This window comes from Phalangium opilio, unplaced genomic scaffold (genome assembly GCF_054372755.1).
Source record: "Phalangium opilio isolate 3A_F unplaced genomic scaffold, DU_Popi_V2 ptg000352l_1, whole genome shotgun sequence".
Lineage (NCBI taxonomy): Eukaryota > Metazoa > Arthropoda > Arachnida > Opiliones > Phalangiidae > Phalangium > Phalangium opilio.
Genome location: NW_028324228.1, coordinates 696,284 through 707,536, shown reverse-complemented (window position 1 = coordinate 707,536; position 11,253 = coordinate 696,284). Strand labels below are relative to the sequence as shown.

The 11,253-nt window shown below is 34.1% G+C and overlaps 1 long non-coding RNA gene across 1 annotated transcript; it reads right to left on the bottom strand.

Moving 5' to 3' along the window:
* Positions 1-1,015, bottom strand: LOC149602732 (uncharacterized). Its single transcript, XR_016376956.1, has 2 exons — positions 682-1,015; positions 1-609 (listed from the first exon to the last, which is right to left on the bottom strand). It is a non-coding gene; the product is annotated as an uncharacterized LOC149602732 (long non-coding RNA).
* Positions 1,016-11,253: the final 10,238 nt, after the last annotated feature.

Sequence of the window (11,253 nt, the reverse complement as noted above, 5' to 3'; positions counted from 1 at the left end):
TGGTACCTTATCCTCAACATAATGTTGTGGATCATAATTTGATCAATTGAAACAGATCGCAAATTTACTGAAATTTTGATTAGTTACATATTCGATACTTCGAGGATATAGTTTGATAAATCTTGCATCAAACCTCCAAAATTTTACCAAACTGTATTGCAAGAGAGACGGTAAAACAATTTTTTTTCGCGACAGAACAAGCTATACAGCTTTATATAAATTAAGAGGTTTCTATTGTAAATTATTATTGACTCACTATCAAAATTAATCTTTGACTTTTAATACAGACAGACTAAAGTTTACGAAGCACGCAAATTCATTTCATGTACCAAGTACACGGAAACCTTTTAACGTGTGCATAGAAGATGGTGTTTTATCCTATTCTGCAAGTTGGTCACGCCTTTCAAGATAAGCTCCAAAAGGAGAGCGATGGTAGCGACGCATATTCCCATTGAATATATAAAAGCGTATGGCATGACCTGATTCTTTGAACTTCTCTCTCCGTCTTGAAAATCTGTTTTCTTCTCCGTAATGCACCGGTCTTCCAACATCCAATATTCCTTTTCGATAGCTTTGTCGACAATCCCTGAGGCGTAGTAATACCGAATCCTAGTTAAGAATGATTCAATATTTCATGAAAAGAAATTGTATATATATATTTGGTTTTATCATATTACACACATTGTATTTATTTTTTCCAACATTGTTTTGTTTATTTTTTCTCCGGTTATTCTAAGAGCGTTACTTTGCAAATGAACCTCCTTAGAAGTTCGGTAAAAAATAGGCAAATCCTTTCCATGAAATTTGCAATATTTTTTAAAGTTTTCCAAAGAGTCGTGGAAATTTAAAAAAACACCGTTTCCCTTCTCGACGCTATTTAGTAAAAACTCATAATCGTAAGTTAGGATTCTTCGTTTCCAAATTTCATCTCTTATTTGATCCGGCAGGTTCTAATTAAAAAAAATGTCGCGGTTTAGAGTGTGACAAAACATTTAAAATAATATTTCAAATTTTTGATGAAGACGCGCAGATGCAACTTAAGATAAAGAAGCAAAGAAACCATTTAAGATAAAGAAGCAAAGATACCATTTAAGATAAGGAAGCAAAGATACCATTTAAGGTAAGGAAGCAAAGATACCATTTAAGATAAGGAAGCAAAGATACCATTTAAGATAAAGAAGCAAAGATACCATTTAGGATAAAGAAGCAAAGATACTATTTAGGAAAAAGAAGCAAAGATACCATTTAGGATAAAGAAGCAAAGATAGCATTTAAGATAAACAAGCAAAGATACCATTTAAGATAAAGAAGCAAAGATACCATTTAAGATAAACAAGCAAAGATACCATTTAAGATAAGGAAGCAAAGATACCATTTAAGATAAGGAAGCAAAGATTCCATTTTAGTGGGGTTCCAATTGTATTGCCGCTTGCATTGTTTGTAAAAAGCAATTTTTGACTTGGAACATATAAAATGGACCTTGCTCAGCAAGAAATTAATTGTTGACAAGTTTCTTGGACCGTATTAAGGGAGCGAGAGGGGGAGGGATTTTACCCTCCCCAAAGTGTGGTTTTTATTTTCTATTTAAATAACTATTTAAGATAGAATCAAAAATTCAACGGCAATATGATTTGAATGATTACAGAAAATGCCTGAAATTTTTTCAAGAATGCAGTGGCGTTAGTTGGGGGAAGGCAGCAATTTGTTTCCACCCCCACGTCTTACCATATTCATAAATAGTCAATTATTGCTAATTTTTTCATTTGTTTTCCCTTTTGCAAATTAAAATAATATAGATTAGACCTGGATTATATTAGAAATATTTATTTTTACCCGCTTGTTACAATAATAAACGTTTGACGCCAGGTTTTGTGTACCCACACCTAACCATAAGTAATTGCCATAGTAAAAGAAATTACTTTGTAGGTGAAATGTTTAGTTTAAAAATTGTATGAAAAAACGTTAAAAAGCTAAAAAATAGATGAAAATTAGCAAAACGTAATATTAATTATTGTTCGAATCAGTGTCCGACTCTATCACGAACGTTTTCGGGAGATTGGTGCACTCTTGGGCACAAATACAGGCGTTGGTGCACGCTAATCCATTTTTGCGGCAAGAACAATTTCCCTTGCATCCGCTCTTACAGCCACATTTTACTAAATCCAGGATGGCTTCTGGGGCTGGAAGTTCAAAGTATGGATTTCCTTTGAAGGTGTTAGTTATTGTGTCTTTTTGCCACCCGAACTCTTGCGGGCACGGAATTTCAGGTGTGGGGTTTCGTTGCACCTCTTGTGAGAGGAAAGGTCTTCCCCTTGCAATCCGCGCAATGAGTAGAGTTTCCAACGGACATCTTCAAGACTCTTCTCTCCCTTCTTAGAATTTTGACTTTTCATGACGTCATAATTCTCAGTTTCGTCATTCTTCAATATTTCACGTTTTGCTTTTTTTAAGGCAAGATAAGTAATATTTTAACTCAAATGCAACTGCTGCAAGAGGGTCCTCTGAAGACGTAAGGCAACTAATTCTGGATCTAATTCCATCATTTGTGATGTTTATCGCGATAAGCTTCGATTGCGAGCCCATGTTGGCTGTAGTTACTTCATGTACTAGTTCCTTTTTCTTTTTGACATAAAATACAAAGTTCTTCATTAAATCCTTCGATTCTATTTGTAAGTTTTGTTGTCGATTTTGATGGACCAGGTTGCCCTAGAAAATAACTCCGCTTGTACCACATGAACCCGAGAAATACGAAGTCATTCTGAAACTTTAGATAACTGCTGAATCGTTGATCGCTTTGGCATCATCGTATTTCTTTTGAACTCTTAGTATCTTCTGTTTGCTAGTTAGCTCTTGATAACAATTCCTATGATAAGTATTACCCATTTCTAACAACTAAGCAGTTTCTATCTTTTTGTATAGATCAATAAGTGAACTAAAATTTTCTCCATATTCTGATAGCACTTTCTATTATTTTACGTAAATAAGCTACACTCGCGCAACTTAATTTGGATTTACTTAGTTTTTGGCAAATTATACATGCAGAAAAATCCGTCTCTTTAGCTTGTTCCGCCATGTTATTGCATAAACCCTAAGAAACATCGGTTCCACTAAACTTTCCCAATTTTTGGTTATAGTTTTAGTTTTTATTTCTATTTCTGTGCCATTTTAAATATTGGGTTCCCACGCCAAAAGAGTGTTTTTCGACTTTTAACTCTTAGCCCCTAGCTGTAATTTTTACGACAATGATGCCCGAGGAAGCTATAGCCGGGATAGGGATTTATGATTAGGTCGGGAGTTCGAATTTCAATGCCTATCCAAGAAGTAATGCTCGCCTTTATTTTATATTGCTTATTTTCGTATTTTTCGTTATTCTCTTTTTTGGATTAGTAAAGTGATATTAAATATGTCGCAGGACTTTCATATATGACCCTTGCTATACGAGTGTCGCCTACGTAAAGGCTATTACGAAGGCGAAATTTATTGTAATAAAATTTAAAATCTATATCTATATAAATCAAAGTCCTGACTGACTTACTGACAGACTGACTGATAATCAACGCCCAGCCCAAACCGCTTGCCCTAGAAGGCTGAAAATTTGCAGGAACGTTACTCATGAGTAGTAGGCGCATACTAAGAAAGATTTTTCCAATCCGCCGCCATCTTAAAAAATGGCGCCCAGAAATGTAAAATATCTTCTCTATGCAACTAAGTCCGCGCGTTTCAACCGATTTCACAAATATTTTGTACACGGGTTTCCTTTAACCTATAGACGGGATGAATGGTCTTTTGGGTTCGAATTGTTGCCATCTTTTTAAATGGCGGCCAAAAACATAAAAACCCTTCTTTATGGAATAATGTCCGCGTGAAAAGTAATAAAGAAATGTTCCGACGGGCTGACGGGCAACGCCGAATGCCTTCGCTCCTAGGGTGCTACAAAATTATTAGTCGTCAGTAAAATCTATCCATTCCGTGTATCATTTTGATGGAAGTTCTTATTACAAGCGAGCGACGCCGCGGGTAACAGCTAGTGGATTATAAACTCTGAATTAACTGGAAAAAGCGATGGTTAAGTTGGGCTACCAAAACTTTCACCTACAAAGTGATTTCTTCTACTATGGCAATTACTTATGGTTAGGTCGGGGTACACAAAACCTGGCGTCAAACGTTTATTATTGTTACAAGCGGGTAAAAATAAATATTTCTAAAATAATCCAGGTCTAATCTACATTATTTTAATTTGCAAACGGGAAAGGAAAAAGAAAAAATTAGCTATAATTTACTATTTATGAATATGGTAAGACGTGGGGGTGGAAACAAATTGCTGCCTTCCCCAACTAACGCCACTGCATTCTTGAAAAAAACTTTCAGGCATTTTCTGTAATCGTTCAAATCATATTGACGTTGAGTTTTTGTTTCTATCTTAATTAGTTATTTAAATAGAAAATAAAAACCACACTTTGGGGAGGGTAAAATCCCTCCCCCTCTCGCTCCCTTAATACGGCCTAAGAAACTTGTCAACAATTAATTTCTTGCTGAGCAAGGTCCATTTTATATGTTCCAAGTCAAAAATTGCTTTTTACAAACAATGCAAGCGGGAACATATTTTTTGACAATTGAAACCGTACTATAATATTTTACTTGCATTTAAGACCAATTTTAGTCCCGCAGAATTGCCATTTGGGAATAAACTAAGGTTGTCGTACTCTAGAATATCACGCATTTTATCAATAAACTTGCAGCTTCCAGTGACTAGGTTCGCGAGGATGACCGAATTCAGAACGTTATGAAACACAATCATTGAAATCCACCAAACCAGGAGTAATACGCTTTTCGATGTTTCAGGATTCTTGAATGAACTAGCTAGAATGTTAAATCTGTTTCAATAAAACTGTCTCTTTGTGGGTCCACGTTAAAGCTTTTTTCTGCTAAACACTGGTGAAGATTATATTTAGTCCGTAGAATTAAAACGTGTGCAATTGATTTCAAAATATTATAACGTGACTATGTCGGGCTATAAGGTTGACTTTCTAGACACCTGGAAAGCATCTTTCCTTACCAAAGCTCAATAGGGTAAATAAGATAAACGCCATAATTTCAGGTGAAAAACTTATGAATCAAAAGGTATTGCTAAGGCTTAAAAAAAACAGTTGCGTGCATGGTAGAAATTGTCATTTAAAAGTAACCGGTTTGTAAAAAAGTCTAAAATGTTTTATAAAAAAGAATAAATACTATTAAATAATCCTTTTAATGTTGAAACAACGAATATCTTAAACTATCTTTAAAATGAAGTTTTTCAACCATTCAAATTCATCAAATATTCAAATTTGAAGATATAAATGATGGGTTTTATTAAGTGGGTTTTTTATGGTGGGTAAAACCCAATAAAACCATGGGATTTTATTTGGGCTGGGATTTTTTTTAATTTGAACCCTGGTATTGCTGAAATTCTTTATTCTCGATGGTTTTCCAAAGTTAGTCGAACCACCTTACCGACACATCTCATATAAGGAAAAATAAATATTTTATTCAAGTGGCAATGTGGATCACTAATCGATTGTCAACGTGACGAGGACTAAATGTTGTTTTAATATGAAAAATCTTACATTGTTTGAGAATTGCTTCGAAAAAATTCCAAAAGTATTCAAAACCGTGATTTTTTGTCTCATGGCGAAGACGCTCCATCCAGAAAGATAGCAATGACAACACCAAGTACAACAGAAAAATAGACAATGGGAACTGGTAAAAAATATTGAATTTTTCAATTTATATACTGCAACTAAATGATCGATTAGTGATTTCTTGAATAAGTGAGGTTCGTGATTATTACATTTTTAATATACTATTATCCTCAAATAAATAAGATATAACTTACAGAAGCTGGAATGTTAGAAATACTTTTCAAAGGAGAATTAGTTTTATAACTCGATCGCTTTGAAAACAAAACAATTCGCGAATAATAAAGTTCAGAGGTGAATTTCCATTCGTCATGTCTTGACTTCGTAAGAGCGTAAGGATAGAGGCTCATATCATAATACTCATCCTAATCATATAGTAATAAAATGTATTTAAATGCTTATATCATATTGTTAAACAACAAGCATATTAAGTTCCGTCAAAATACAGAAATACTTGCCTTTCCATGATCAGTTAGATTCCAACTTCATAAAAGAGAGACAAATTATTAACACCATGATAGTAAAAACTAACAGTTTTTGTCCTTACTTTAGGCTGAGTGCGATGGCTACAGCTAGTTCTATTATGGGACCTGTTGAATTTTCGAAGTAAGTGCCGGGATTAGCACCCACATCTTTGTAGAAAAGAGGCCTGTACTGAAATGGAAAAACGTGAAATTAAAGATATTATTTGATAATTTAAAGGAATGCTTAAAATTTTTTTGTTCTATGTTGCTGACAATCTCGACACTCAAAGTATCAAAATCAAATCTATCTTGGATATAGTTTTTGGTCTGTTTTGACTAAATTTATGTAATAAGAATAATAATCTAAGCTTAGTGTATGAAGGGATTTCCACACTAAACCTGTGGTTTGTTTACAATATATGACTTCATTTAGAGTCAGTTATTATGACAATAGGTCAATGATGGCTAAATACTACCACAGATATTTAGTGTCGTAAATCAGGGTAAGTTTTAATTAACTAAACGTTATTCTCTATAAAGATCAGATCAGTGATTTTTTGGAGGGGGGTCAAAGGTTTATGAAAACCGCTTTGTAATGTTTAACTTCAATTGTAAATATTTTGATGAAATATCGAAACGAATATTAGAAGAAAAATCACCGATGGTAATTTAATTTATACTTTTTATTTTTTGACTTACCGGATCTGAATGATCAATGCTTATTTCCATTTTTTAAAGCTATTTTCTAGTCCGCATCGTTACAGTAGAATGTTATTCTGAAGAAACCGTCACTGTTCTGGTTTTCAAATATTGATTTTACACTGTTGTTGCAATCCAAGTCCATATATATATTCTTGAAACTATTATTTATGAGCGAGATAATGTATTTTATTAAGTATCACGCAAGAACAATTTTTATGAAACCTATTACCAAGGTTCAAAGGAAAACAAGAATAACCGAAAGTTTGGTAGTAGGAACAGCGCGTGACACCGAGGTGCGACTCATGACATATTGTCTCTCAACAAAAGAAACCCCACATACTATTCAAAGAAAAGTATTTTCCGGCCCAGTACCTACTTACTTTCAGTATTTTCTATTTGAAATTTACCTTCGCTATTACTCAAGTCATAATTATAGAATTGTTTTGGAATGGATATTATCCTCTTTGCTAGCGTATATTGCATTCATTTTCTTATTGATTATATAAATGAGGTGCCAGGGGGACTTAATTAGAAACTTTCCAATAAACCATCAAAGGAAACATTGCTATTGAGTAAATAATTCTACCCGAAATCAAAACACCAGTTGACCATTAAATTGTTTATACCTTCAATAAGCAGTGATACACACAGAATAAAAATGCTGTAAAATAAACACTATGGTAATGGCAATAGCGTATGCCATCAAGATGATGTTAATTTAATTGCGCATCCTCCCTGTTTTTAATACCGTCAACAATACTGTTTTTCTAAACAGTGGAACTAACAGTTTTAAGTATTAATTGTTCGTGTATTCGGGGGCATTTGTAGCTTTTAAAATAACCGCTTCAGAGGTTGTTTCAAAGACAGTCTTAACCGTTGATTATATTGTAGAGGTCAATGAAAAAACCAGCACTATATGCTGTTTTACTACCAATAAATCACAGTTACATAAAATGTCTGCTGCTGTAAAACTAACAGCAAAATATGTGGTTTTAAACTCACTAAGCACTGTGGATTAAAACGTGGTTTGCTGTGAAAATAAAAACACATCATGCTGTTTCAAACCGCTTATGGTACACTAAAAAATAGGGTTGCTGTAAAAATAACAGCTCTTAGAACAGTTTTAAATCCCGGACCTTATTTTGATAAAGACGCTTTTTGCTGTTAAACTAAAAGCACTCAAACCTTTTTTTAAAAACATTAAGCTCTGTTGGTTAAGACGACTAGCTATTTTTAACAGACTGTCCATTTGGGTAAATTTATACTGGTTGCTGTTATACACTCTAAGAAAATCTGGTGTGCTTTAACATCTTTAAAAGTAGTTTATATGGGTCCAAATTTGACACCATTACAGGTGTTCATTTACACCCCAGAGAGGGTTTAATAAAACTTATTTGAGCAATTAGTGTCAAAATAAGAATAAAATGGTGCAACAGAGGTTCAGTTTAACACTTTTTTAACTCTTATACCGAACTAAAAGTTAATTTCTACTCCCATATGAGTGTTGCGCAATTCCTTAAAGGGTGCAGCATAACACCTTTCCGAGTTTAAATAACGCTTTCTGAGTGTCGTATGACACCTTCCTGAGTGGTTGATTTATCAACAAATAGCGCTATGTGCTTAGCAAGGTTCAACCTTGAGAGAACTTAAGAGGACAGTTCTAACAAGCAAGGGTAGTTCTCGCATCAATGTGAAAGCACATAAAAAGTTGGCCACTTGATCGACTTAAAATCCAGCGTGAAACTGCATGGTAAGTTGGTAATTTTCACCGACTTATTAACTTCTGAAAAAGGCAGAAAGTTATAAATTAGTATAAATGCATCGGGTATTAAATTGGTTTTGGAGGCCCTAATATCCCAGCAGTAGATACAGACGTATTCGTCAAATTTAATAATCTCTTTTCACGAAGAGTTTTTCGAGCACCAGAAACGCGTTTGACCTAATATACTCTACAATATTTAAAAAAAGAAAATCCATGGAAGTGCGAGAACTTGGAACAGTTTGACACTAACGGCGTTTTTGAGGCGGAAATTTCTCTAACTGTAACTAAAGTCGACGATTTAGAAGTTAGTGTTCGGATTATTTTGATGGGGCTAACTTTGAAATTTGGGGGCGCTATAGCCCTCATAAAAGGCCTAGCGACGCCACTCCAAGAGTGTCGCATAACGCTTTTAAGAGTGTCGCATAACGCTTTTAAGAGTGTCGCATAACGCTTTTAAGAGTGTCGCATAACGCTTTTAAGAATGTCGCCTAACACGTTTCAGAGTGTCGCCTAACACGTTTTGTACATTTTCGGTCAATTTTAGAAATAAGGTTGAAATTATAATGAAGAAGAGAAATTGCAAAGTTAAAAAATTGGTTTTAAAATTAACAATTCACTGACTTTCGAAAATATTTTTATTTTCATTTGGGTCCTTTCATAATAAACGCGTACCTTTTCCAAAAGGCTTAGCATGGTTAGGTAAGATTAGGTTATATTGCTTCAAGGTTTAAATTAAAGTGCTTCAAGGTTTAAAATAAAGTGCTTCAAGGTTTAAAATAAAGTGCTTCAAGGTTTAAAATATAGTGCTTCAAGGTTTAAAGTAAAGTACTTAATGTTCAAATTATAGTATGCAAAACTTTAATTTACGGTGGATTATACAGTAAAATATACGTTAAATTTATACTTAATAGTGTAACTATCTGTGTTTTTAATTATACACTACTGTATTCTTCACGGCAGAATCCTTTTTTTCCGGAAAACAGCAACGTTCTATTAATAATAACATATCCTGCACTTCCGTTTGAGAAATAAAAACTAGCTGTTTTTTCCACAGTCGTTAACATAAAAAAAACAATGTTTTGCTGTATATTTAAAATTAAGGTAATGTAATTTCAAAAAACAGCGACTACCTGTATATATTAAGGCTTGTAGGAGGTTTTTCTGGATAACATCATTAAACAATCAAAACATGGTGAAAACTATTGTTTCTTTGACATTAGTTTCTCAGTGTGTAAGGAAAACTCCAAGATACAACTTTACTGAATTTCTCTTGGTACGACAAATTATTCGATTTTTACATTAAATTGACCTTTAATAAATTTCATTTGGAAGCCAACAATTATTTTGTTAAGTCGATCGTTTACAGAGCAGCCGATCATTAACAAATCTGGCCTGCAAAGCAACCATTTATAGGCCATATAGCCGACTATTAACAGATCACCAAGACGACCATTTACAGATCTTCAAGTCGACCATTATCAAGTCGACCATATCGGGTTGCAGGTATAGAAAACCCAAATAATTACAAGATTTATTCTGAACTAAAATTGCATGATTTTGCTGCCGTAAATTTGTGCTACAACAAAACTTTCATTAAAAATCCAACAATATCTCAACAATTTACTGTAACATGCCTATTTACCCTGATTGAAATTTAAATTTTAAGCATCATTTTACAATAATATCAAAGGAAATGTTACGGATTAAGCTAGATTTCCACTCGACCGAAAACACGACGGAACCCGGCGGAAAGCTGTTCGAACGAAAACTCTTTACGCCGAGCCTGAAGGAATTTCCGTTCGGCCGGGCGTAAGTTGTGTTCTATTTTTTCGGTCATGTTCGGCGTGACGCCGGTGTCTCAGCCAATGAAATTTTCCCACTGACCACGTCATAAATTTCAAGAGAGCAAGCACACGTGATATCGATTGATAGCCGCCATTTTTTGACAGCCATTTTAACTAGGGGTTAACAAGGCTTATCGGAAACATCGTATGCCAACAAGAAAGAAAAACGAAAGTATAACTATTTGGAAATAAATAGAGATAGATGTTAATAAAGAAGACTTTCTTGGGGAGGTTAGAAAATTCCCCTTCTTGTACGATCTAGGGGTACAAAGATACCAATTCAGAGTGCGAATTAGATATTGTGGAAACCACTCTAATCTGTTACGTGACCCAAAAATATCTACCGTCAAACTCAAAATTCAGTCGTATAGTGTGAACGTGTCTGCGTTTGTGTGTCTGTCACAACGGTCGCAGTTCACAGAAAGCAATATCGGTTTCTACTTCATTATCATCGTTAGGGTTAAGATGTACGAGCGATCAGTTAAGGTTACGAGAAACGTCTAGCCTCCCAATGGCAGGACCTCAACCAAAGGTTTATCTAATTGTGGCTTTTTTCGTCATTTACTGTGAATAAATCGCCTTATATACCCTAAATTTACAAAAATTGTTTAAGAGGCATACTCTAGAATTCAAACGTCAACAATAGCTGTTTAAAATGATTTTAGGAATAACTTCTCTTAAAACGGCTTATCTAGAATTGAGTTAAATTCCTGACTATTAAAATAATTAATATCAATTATATATGAACAACGATAGCAAAACACATAAACAACATTATTCATAGTAAAATTCATTAAAATGGAAAA